Raw genomic sequence first — 12,096 nt, forward strand, 5'->3', positions numbered from 1 at the left:
TGCTTACCCTGAACCCTGGTTAACACACTTTTGAAAGCCTCCCACTTACCAGACGTCCCTTTGCCTGCCAACAGACTCTCCCAATCAACTTCTGAAAGTTCCTGTCTAATACCATCAAAATTGGCCTTTCCCCAATTTAGAATTTTAACTTTTGGGCCAGACCTATCCTTCTCCATAGCTATCTTAAAACTAATGGAATTATGATCACTGGTCCCAAAGTGATCCCTCACTAACACTTCTGTCACCTGCCCTTCCTTATTTCCCAAGAGGAGGTCAAGTTTTGCCCCCTCTCTAGTCGGGCCATCCACATACTGAATGAGAAATTCCTCCTGAATACACTCAACAAATTTCTCTCCATCCAAGCCCCTAATGCTATGGCTGTCCCAGTCAATGTTGGGAAAGTTAAAGTCCCCTACTATTACCACCCTATTTTTCTTGCAGCTGTCTGTAATCTCCTTACATATTTGCTCCTCAATTTCCCGTTGACTATTTGGGGGTCTGTAGTACAATCCTATCAAAGTGATCTCTCCCTTCTTATTTTTCAGTTCTACCCATATGGACTCAGTGGGCGAACCCTCGGATATATCCCCTCTCACTACTGCCGTGATGTTCTCCCTAATCAAGAACGCAACTCCCCCTCCTCTCTTACCTCCTGCTCTATCTTTCCTATAGCATCTGTACCCTGGAACATTGAGCTGCCAGTCCTGCCCCTCCCTTAGCCATGTTTCAGTAATAGCTATAACATCCCAGTCCCATGTACCCATCCATGCCCTGAGTTCATCTGCCTTGCCCATCAGACTTCTTGCATTGAAATAAATGCAGTTTAATCTAGACTTCCCTTGGTCTTTGCCCTGCTTTCTCAGACCATCTGTCCGGTCATGTTCTGTACACTCTCCCTTACTGCCTTTTGTTTCTGTCACCACTTTATTTCCCACTGACTTCCTGCATCGGTTCCCATCCCCCTGCCACATTAGTTTAAACCCTCCCCAACAGCACTGGCAAACACTCCCCCTAGGACATTGGTTCCAGTCCTGCCCAGATGCAGACCGTCCAATTTGTACTGGTCCCACCTCCCCCAGAACCGGTTCCAATGGCCCAGGAATTTGAATCCCTCCCTCTTGCACCATCTCTCAAGCCACGTATTCATCTTAGCTATCCTGTCATTCCTACTCTGACTAACCCGTGGCACTGGTAGCAATCCTGAGATTACTACCTTTGAGGTCCTACTCTTTAGTTTAACTCCTAACTCCCTAAATTCAGCTTGTAGGACCTCATCCTGTTTTTTACCTATATCGTTGGTGCCTATATGCACCACGACAACTGGCTGTTCACCCTCCCCCTCCAGAATGTCCTGCAGCCGCTCCGAGACATCCTTGACCCTTGCACCAGGGAGGCAACATACCATCCTGGAGTCTCGGTTGCGTCCGCAGAAACGCCTGTCTATTCCCCTTACAATCGAGTCCCCTATCACTATAGCTCTGCCACTCTTTTTCCTGCCCTCCTGTGCAGCAGAGCCAGCCACGGTGCCATGAACCTGGCCACTGCCACCTTCCCCTGGTGAGCCATCTCCGCCAACAGTATCCAAAACGGTATACCTGTTTTGGAGGGAGATGACCGCAGGGGACCCCTGCACTGCCTTCCTACTCTTCCTCTGTCTGTTGGTCACCCATTCACTATCTCCCTCAGTAATTTTTATCTGCGGTGTGACCAACTCACTGAACGTGCTATCCACGACTTTCTCAGCATCGCGGATGCTCCAAAGTGAGTCCATCCGCAGCTCCAGAGCCGTCAAGTGGTCAAACAATAGCTGCAGCTGGACACACTTCCCGCAGGTGAAGGAATCAGGGATACAGGAAGGAGCCCTGAATTCCCACATCCCACAAGAGGAACATGACACGGCGCTGGGATCTCCTGCCATGACTTAACACTTAAATTAGCTTAAGAACAACTACAATGTCAAGAGAAAAAAAAAGGAAAGAAAAACTACTTACCACTCCCTTTAAGGAGTTTACTCCTTTAAATTGTTCTCAATTTAGAGAATGTTAACTACACTAGGGACCTTGATTCACTAAAAAATAAACGCTACTTCCTATAAGACCTGCAGACCTTCCCTTTCCTTTTACTTCAGTTACTGTAGATAAGGAGAAATACTCACCTGAACCTACTCACCAATCAGGTGCCTCCCCTGTGTCGCGTCCCGATCTGATTCCTGACGTCACTTCGAACTCGGTCGCAGCTCCGCTCGGCTCGGCTCCTCTCAGCTGTTCTCAGCGCTCTGAAATCCCGCCTTTTATCGGACGCTCCCTCCGCTCGGCTCGGCTCCTCTCAGCTGTTCTCAGCGCTCTGAAATCCCGCCTTTTATCGGACGCTCCCTCCGCTCGGCTCGGCTCCTCTCAGCGCTCTGAAATCCCGCCTTTTATCGGACGCTCCCTCCGCTCGGCTCGGCTCCTCTCAGCTGTTCTCAGCGCTCTGAAATCCCGCCTTTTATCGGACGCTCCCTCCGCTCGGCTCGGCTCCTCTCAGCGCTCTGAAATCCCGCCTTTTATCGGACGCTCCCTCCGCTCGGCTCGGCTCCTCTCAGCTGTTCTCAGCGCTCTGAAATCCCGCCTTTTATCGGACGCTCCCTCCGCTCGGCTCGGCTCCTCTCAGCGCTCTGAAATCCCGCCTTTTATCGGACGCTCCCTCCGCTCGGCTCGGCTCCTCTCAGCGCTCTGAAATCCTGCCTTTTATCGGACGCTCCCTCCGCTCGGCTCGGCTCCTCTCAGTTTTAAAAACTAAACTTAATTTAGTTATAACCAGTAGCGTTTTTTAGTGAATCAAGGTCCCTAGTGTAGTTAACATTCTTTAAATTAAGAGTAATTTAAAGGAGTAAACTCCTTAAAAGGGAGTAACTAACGAGCTTAATCTAAGGCAAGTCATGACAGCACAGCTCGCACCCGTGATATGCTCCATCCTGTACTATGTGGGAAGTCATGGACACTACCAGTGTCCCTGGCGACCATGTGTGCAGGAAGTGTGTCCAGCTGCAGCTACTGACTAACCGCATTTCGGAGCTGGAGCTGCGGGTGGATTCACTGTGGAGCATCCACGATGCTGAGACTGTCATGGATAGCACGTTCAGTGAGGTGGTCACACCGCAGGTAAAGAATACGCAGGCAGAAAGGAAATGGGTGACCGCCAGGCAGAGTAAAAGGACTAGGCAGGTAGAGCAGGAGTCCCCTGGGGCCATCTCCCTCTCAAACAGATATACCGCTTTGGATGCTGTTGGGGGAGATGGCTTATCAGGGGAAAGCAGCAAGAGCCAAGTTCGTGGCACCACGGGTGGCTCTGCTGCACAGGAGGGGAGGAAAAATCATGGGAGAGCTATGGTGATAGGGGATTCCATCGTAAGGGGAACAGATAGGCTTTTCTGTGGGCACAGATGTGACTCCATGATGGTATGTTGCCTCCCTGGTGCTAGGGTCAAGGATGTCACGGAGCGGCTGCAGGGCATTCTGAAGGGGGAGGGTGAACGGCCAGTTGTCGTGGTCCATATCGGTACCAACGACATCGGTAAAAAAAGGGATGAGGTCCTGCAAGGTGAATATAGGGAGTTAGGAAATAAATTAAAAAGCAGGACCTCTAAGGTAGTAATCTCAGGATTACTCCCAGTGCCATGTGCCAGCGAGAGCAGAAATAGGAGAATAGACCAGATGAATGCGTGGCTTGAGAGATGGTGTAGGAGGGAGGGGTTTAAATTCCTGAGGCATTGGGACCGATTCTGGGAAAGGCAGGACCTGTACAAGCTGGACGGGTTGCACCCAACCAGAACCAGGACCAATATCCTCATGGGGGCATTTGCTAGTTCTGTTGGGGAGGGTTTAAACTAGTATGGCAGGGGGATGGGAACCAAAGGGCAGGTACAGATAGGACAAATTCAGACCAGGAAATGGGAAGTAGAAAAGCAGTTTTTGACGTAGTTAGTGACACAGAAAGGCAAAAGAAGCAAAGGTTAAATAGTGTTCAGCACAGGAATTTGACGGGTTTAAAGGGTATATACTTCAATGCAAGGAGTATTACAAACAAAGCAGATGAGCTAAGGGCACAGATACACATGGCAGCATGATATCATTGCTATAACGGAAACCTGGCTTAAAGAGGGGGATAATTGGCAGCTCAATATCCCTGGATATAGAATTTTCAGGCAGGATAGAGTGGGTGATAAAAAAGGAGGGGGGGTGGCATTATTGGTTAAAGAATCAATTACAGTTGTGAGAAGGGATGATATGCTAAATGGATCATCAATCGAGGCCTTATAGGTTGAGCTAAGAAATAAAAAAGGGGCAGTCACACTACTAGGAGTGTACTATAGACCCCCGAATAGTGAAAGGGAGGTTGAAGAACAAATATGTAGGCAAATTTCTGAGTGAAAAAATAAGAGGGCAATAATAGTAGGGGACTTCAACTACCCGAACATCAACTGGGATTCAAACAGTGTGAGGGGCACAGAAGGCGCAAAATTCTTGATCGGTGTCCAAGAGAACTCTCTTAGTCAGTATGTGACAAGCCCAACAAGAGGGGATGTAATTCTAGATTTAGTCCTGGGAAATGAAGATGGGCAAGTGGGTGAAGTGACAGTGGGTGACCATATTGGGGATAGTGACCACGATTCAGTTCGTTTTAGCATTATTATGGAAAAGGACAGAGTTAAATCAGGAGTAAACGTTTTAAATTGGGGGAAGGCAAATTTTACAGAACTAAGAGGTGATTTGGCAGAAGTGGACTGGACACAAATACTTGAGGAGAAATCAGTGGCAAGCCAGTGGGAGGCACTAAAAAGTGAAATTCTACAGGTACAATGCAGACACGTCCCCTCAAAGAAAAAGGGTGGCACTGCCAAATTTAGAGCCCCCTGGTTGTCTAGAAGTACACGGGGCAAGATAAAGCAGGAAAAGAAAGATTACGACTGTCACAGAAAACTAAATACTGCAGAAAGCCTAGAGGAGTATGGAAAGTACAGGGATGACATAAAAAAGGAAATAAGGAAAGCAAAGAGAGGGCATGAAAAAATATTAGCTCGTAAGATTAAAGAAAACCCAAAGATGTTTTATCAGTACATTAAGAACAACAGGATAGCGAAGGAAAATGTGGGACCTATCAGGGATGATAAAGGTAACTTGTGTGTAGAAGCAGAGGATGTGGGTAGGGTTTTAAATGAATATTTTGTCTCCGTATTCACAAAGGAAAGGGATGATCCAGACGTAGTAGTTAAAGAGGAGAGGTGTGAAATATTGGATAAGGTAAACATAACGAGAGAGGAAGTACTCGAGGGACTGGAATCCTTGAAAGTTGATAAGTCACCAGGGCCGGATGGATTGTTTCCTGGGCTATTGAAGGAAGCCAGGGAGGAAATAGCGGATGCTCTGAGGATCATTTTTCAATCCACACTAGATACAGGGGAGGTACCGGAGGACTGGAAGACTGCAAACGTAGTACCATTGTTTAAAAAGGGTACGAGGGAAAGGCCGAACAATTATAGGCCGGTCAGTCTTACCTCGGTGGTGGACAAACTATTAGAATCAATACTGAGAGATAGGATAAACTGTCACTTGGAAAGGCATGCTTTAATCAGGGACAGTCAGCATGGACTTGTTCAGGGAAGGTCATGCCTTACAAATCTGATTGAATTCTTTGAGGAAGTGACAAGGAGGATTGATGAGGGTAGTGCAGTGGATGTTGTCTGCATGGATTTTAGTAAGGCATTTGACAAGGACCCACATGGCAGACTGGTCAGAAAGGTAAAAGCCCATGGGATACAGGGAAATGTGGCGAATTGGATCCAAAATTGGCTCAGTAACAGGAAACAAAGGGTAAAAGTCGATGGATGTCTTTGCGAATGGAAATCCATTTCCAGTGGTGTGCCACAGGGCTCAGTGTTGGGTCCCTTGCTGTTTGTGGTATATATTAATGATTTGGACTTGAATTTAGGGGGCATGATTGGCAAATTTGGCCATGTAGTTGATAGTGAAGAGGATAGCTGTAGACTCCAAGAAGATATCAATGGGTTGGTGGAGTGGGCGGAAAAGTGGCAAATGGAGTTCAACCCGGAGAAGTGTGAGGTAATGCACTTAGGGAGGACAAACAGTAAAAGGGAATATGCAGTAAACGGGAATATATTGAGAGGGGTAGAGGAAGTGAGAGACCTTGGAGTGCATGTGCACAGGTCCCTGAAGGTGGCAGTACAGGTAGATAAGGTTGTGAAGAAGGCATACGGAATGTTCTCCGTTATTAGCCGAGGTATAAAATACAAAAGCAGGGATGTAATGATGGAACTGTATAAAACGCTGGTAAGGCCACAGCTGGAGCATTGTGCGCAGTTCTGGTCACCACATTACAGGAAGGACATAATTGCTCTGGAGAGAGTGCAGAGAAGATTTACAAGAATGTTGCCAGGGCTTGAAAATTGCAGCTACGAGGAGAGATTGGATAGGCTGGGGTTGTTTTCCTTGGAGCAGAGGAGGCTGAGGGGAGACTTGATTGAGGTGTACAAAATTATGAGGGGCCCAGATAGAGTAGACAGGAAGTACCTGTTTCCCCTAGTGGAGAGTTCAAGAACTAGAGGACATAGATTTAAGGTGATTGGCGGAAGGATGAGAGGGGACATGAGGATAAATGTTTTTACCCAGAGGGTGGTGGGTGTATGGAATTCACTGCCCGAATTGGTGGTAGAGGCAGGGACCCTCAACTCTTTTAAAAAGTACCTCGACCAGCACTTAAAGTGCTGTAAGCTGCAGGGCTACAGACCGGGTGCTGGAAGGTGGGATTAGAATGGGCACCCGGTTGTTCTTCGAGCCAGCATGGACACAATGGGCCGAATGGCCCCCTTCTGTGCTGTATCTTTTCTATGGTTCTATATACTACTCCCACCAGTGATTTCTTTCCCTTGCTATTTCTTACCTCCACCCAAATTGATTCGACATCTTGATTTTCTGAGCTAAGATCATTTCTCACTATTATACCAATTTCATCCTTTATTAACAGAGCTACCCCACCACCTTTACCTTTTTTCCTATCCTTCCGAAATGTTAAATAACCCTGAATATTTAGCTCCCGACCTTGGTCACCTTGCAACCACGTCTCTGTAACGACTACAAGACCATACCCATTTGTTTCTATTTGTGCCGTCAATTCATCTATCTTATTACGAATGCTGCGCGCATTCAGATAAAGAACCTTTAATTTTGTCTTTTTACCATTCTTTCCTACCCCGTCCCCATTTGCTAGTGCACTCTTATGTTTGTACGCTCCGTCCCTTCCTGACACACTGTGTTTATCATTACCCCCATCACTTTCCTGTACTACTTCCTTGTCTTTTCTCTTTATCAATCTAAACTTCGCCCCACCTGAGCCCTCCTCACCTCTATTTAGTTTAAAGCCTTCTCTACCGCTCTAGTTATTCGGTTGCCAGAACACTGGTCCCAGCATGGTTCAGGTGAAGCCCATCCCAACAGAACAGCTCCCTCTTTCTCCTGTACTGGTGCCAGTGCCCCATGAATCAAAACCCACTTCTCCCACACCAATCTTTGAGCCACGCATTCATCTCTCTGATCTGATTTACCCTGTGCCAATTTGCTCGTGGCTCAGGTAACAATCCAGAGATTATTACCTTTGTGGTTCTGCTTTTTAATTTAGTCCCTAGTTCTCAAACTCCCTCAGCAGAACCTCTTTCTTAGTCCTTGGTACCTACGTGGATCACGACCACTGGATCCTCCCCCTCCCACTCAAAGTTTCTCTCCAGCCCTGAGGAGATGTCCTTAACCCTGGCACTGGGTAGGCAGCACAGCCTTCGGGACTCATGCTCCTGGCTGCAGAGAACAGTGTCTATCCCTCTAACTATACTGTCGCCTACTACTACCACATTCCTTTTTACTCCCCCCACTTGAATGGCCCCCTGAACCACGGTGACGTGGCCAGTTTGCTCATCCTCCCTGCAGTCCCTGCACTCGTCCACAAGGGTGGCAAGAACCTCGTATCAATTGGACAAGTGCAGAGGCTGAGGCTCCTGCAATGCTCCCTCCTGGATCCCCGTACCTGCCTCACTCGCAGTCACACCCTCCTGTCCCTGTCCACGTGCCAATTCTACAGTATTTAGTCTAAGGGGCGTGACTGCCTCCTGGATCAAAGTGTCCAGGTAACTTTCTCCCTCCCTGATTCTCGCAATGTCTGCAGCTCAGACTCCATCCCCTCAACTCGGAGCCGAAGTTCCTCGAGCTGCAGACATTTACCGCAGATGCAGTCGCCCTGGACAAAACTGTCCAGTAGCTCCCACATATTGCAGCTGCAACACATCTCCTGCCCTGTCATATTTATTTATTTAATTGATTACTACAATGCCAATTAAATTATTTTTAGGTTGAACCAAGTACTGGCCTTGTTTAATTTATTAAATTAAGTTTAGTTTTTCAAAAAAAATGTAGTTTTATGCGATGTTACTGAGCCCACAGTCCTAAGAAAGAAGAAAACAGAAGAGATTCTCACCACCAACCACCGACCTGCCTTACCCGTGACGTCACACTGCAGTTTGGTTTTGTTGTTGCTGTGACCCAACCTCGGTCCTCCCCTCTCCCCTCTCGGTCCTCCCCTCCCCTCTCGGTCCGCCCCTCTCCCCTCTCGGTCCTCCCCTCTCCCCTCTCGGTACATTCCTCTCCGCTCTCGGTCCGCCCCCCCCCCCGCCCTCGGTCCGCCCCCCCCCCCCCCCCCCCCCCCTCGGTCCGCCCCCCCCCCCCCCCCCGCCCTCGGTCCGCCCCCCCCCCCCGCCCTCGGTCCGCCCCCCCCCCCGACCTCGGTCCGCCCCCCCCCCCGCCCTCGGTCCGCCCCCCCCCCGCCCTCGGTCCTCTCCCCCCCCCCGCCCTCGGTCCGCCCCCCCCCGCCCTCGGTCCTCTCCCCTCCGCCCTCGGTGCGCCCCTCTCCGCCCTCGGTCCGCTCTGCTCTGCTACCTAATTAAATGCCCCTCACCCCTTACTGCACGGAATCCCCTCACTCACCAAATTCCCAATTTTAGACTCTGTCGAAACCAGACTCCACGATAGCTGCTACTCCGTGCGTTAGCAAAACCCTTCTGAATTTATGCTAGCTAGAATTCCAATCACCTGAGTCAGCCCCAGCTGACAGTAGATTACCAGTTCTAACCAGTCACCTAATTAACTAGGTGACCAATTGCCACTTCAGGCTGCTTGTTCATCACGAACTGAAATCTGCAAGTTAAGATTAAATTTAAGTTAAATTCTTGATGCCAAACTTAGTCAAATTTTAGATAAAGATCAACCCTTAAAATTCCCCTCATTCACCAGATTTCCAATTATAGACTCTGTCGACAGCTGCTACTCCGTGCTCCCTCACTCGAACCCTAACAATAGCTACACTATCGGGCAAAATGTAAATCAGGAAATAAGGGAGGCTTGTAAAAAAAGGTAATGCAATAATCATGGGCGATTTTAACTTTCACATAGATTGGAAAATCAAATTGGCAAAAATAGCCCTGAGGAGGAGTTCATAGAGTGTATTCAGGACTGTTTCTTAGACCAATACGTCAGGGAACCAACCAGGGAACAGGCCATTTTGGATCTGGTAATGGGTAGCGAAACAGGATTAATTAATGATCTCAAAGTAAAGGATCCCTTGGGAAGCAGTGATCATAACATGAGAGAATTTCACATCCAGTTTGAGAGCAGGGATCTTGGGTCTGAAACTATTGTATTAAACTTAAATAAGGGCAATTATAAAGGAATGAGGGTGGAATTGGCTAAAGTTGACTGGGTAAACAGATTAGATGGTATGATGGTGGATAAGCAGTGGCAAACATTTAAAAAGATATTTTATGACTCGCACCAAAAATATATCCCTGTGAGGAGGAAAGACTCCACAAAAAGGGTGAACCAACCATGGCTAACTAAGGAAGTCAAGGATGATATCAGGTTAAAAGAAAAAGCATACAACATGGCAAAGATTAGTGATAAGCCCGAAGATTGGGAAAACTTTAAAAACCAGCAAAGGATGACTAAAAGAATAATAAAGAGGGAGAAAATAAATTATGAGAGTAAACTAGCAAGAAATATAAAAACAGACAGTAAAAGCTTCTACAAGTATATAAAAAGGAAGAGGGTAGCTAAAGTAAACATTGGTCCCTTAGAGGATGAGACTGGGGAAATAATAATGGAAAACAAGGAAATGGCAGAGGAATTGAACAGATAATATACCACTATAATATAACACTAATAATATACCAATAATAGTAGAAAATTAAGGGGCAAAGGCGAGGGAGGAACTAAAAACAATCACTATCACTAGAGAAAAAGTACTAGGTAAACTAATGGGTCTAAAGGCGGATTGGAAAACTGCAAACGTAACATCCCTATTCAAGAAGGGAGTGAGACAGAAAGCAGGTAACAATGGACCAGTTAGCCTAACATCTGTCATTGGGAAAATGCTGGAATCCAGCATTAAGGAAGTAGTAGCAGGATATTTGGAGACTCATAATACAATCAAGGAGAGTCAACATGGTTTTATGAAGGGGAAATCGTGTCTGACAAATTTATTAGAGTTCTTTGAGGAAGTAACGGGCAGGGTGGATAAAGGGGAACCAATGGATGCAGTATATTTGGATTTCCAAAAGGCATTCGATAAGGTGCTACATAAAAGATTACTGCACAAGATAAGAGCTCATGGTGTTGGGGGTAATATACTGGCATGGATAGAGGATTGGCTAACTAACAGAAAACAGAGAGTCGGGATAAAGGGGTCATTTTCAAAATGGCAATCTGTAACTAGTGGGGTGCCGCAGGGCTCAGTGCTGGGGCCTCAACTATTTACAATATACATCAATGACTTGGATGAAGGAACAGAGTGTCTTGTGGCCAAATTTGCAGTTGATACAAAGATAGGTGTAAAAGCAAGTTGCGATGAGGACACAAAGTGTCTGCAAAGAGATATTGACAGGTTCAGCGAATGGGCAAAAATCTGGCAGATGGAATATAATGTGGGAAAATGTGAAGTCATCCACTTTGGGAGGAAAAATAAAAAAACAAAATATTATTTGAATGGAGAAATACTACAAAATGCTGCGGTACAGAGGGATCTGGGTGTCCTCGTACATGAAACACAAAAAGTCAACATACATGTGCAGGAGGTAATCCGGAAGGCAAACGGAATATTGGCCTTTATTTCTAGGGGGATGGAGTATAAAAGGGAAGTCATGCTCCAACTGTACAGGGTGCTGGTGAGACCACACCTGGAGTACTGCGTACAGTTCTGGTGCCCTTATTTAAGGAAGGACATACTTGCATTGGAGGCAGTTCAGAGAAGGTTCAATAGGTTGATTCCGGGTATGGAAGGGTTGTCTTATGAGGAAAGATTGAACAGGTTGGGTCTATACTCATTGGAGTTTAGAAGAATGAGAGGAGATTTTGTTGAAACATACAAGATTCTGAGGGGACTCGATAGGGTAGATGCTGAGAGGATGTTACCCCTCATGGGGGAATCTAAAACTAGGGGACATTGTCTCAGAATAAGGGGTCGCCAGTTTAGGACGGAAATGAGGAGGAATTTCTTCTCCCAGAAGGTCGTGAATCTTTGGAATTCTTTACCCCAAAAAGCTGTAGAGGCTGAGTCATTGAATACATTCAAGGCTGAGTTAGACAAATTTTTGATCAGCAAGGGAGTCAAAGGATATGGGGAAAAGGCGGGAAAGTGGAGTTGAGGTAAAAATCAGATCAGCCACGATCTCATTAAATGGGGGAGCAGGCTCGAGGGGCCGAATGGCCTACTCCTGCTCCTATCTCTCATGGTCTTATGGACTCCCACCACTTCTTGCAGCCACAATGTACCTCCGCTTGAAGAGCTGCAGGCTGTCTTTAAGTAGTGCGAGCCACTCACCATATCGGGCCCCCAGCTGATGCGTGCAGTCAATGAACAGTGCAGGTAGCGCTGGCTGCAAGCAGGAATCATGGAAATCAGCAGGCAGCACCAATTTAACGTGCTGTCTGCAGCGCAATGAATGGGTGTGGGTCAATTGCAGAGCGCGATCCCCATGCTCATTTTCGGGGGTTATCCAATTTACCC

The sequence above is a fragment of the Heptranchias perlo genome, chromosome 4 (assembly GCF_035084215.1).
Source record: "Heptranchias perlo isolate sHepPer1 chromosome 4, sHepPer1.hap1, whole genome shotgun sequence".
Classification (NCBI taxonomy): Eukaryota; Metazoa; Chordata; class Chondrichthyes; order Hexanchiformes; family Hexanchidae; genus Heptranchias; species Heptranchias perlo.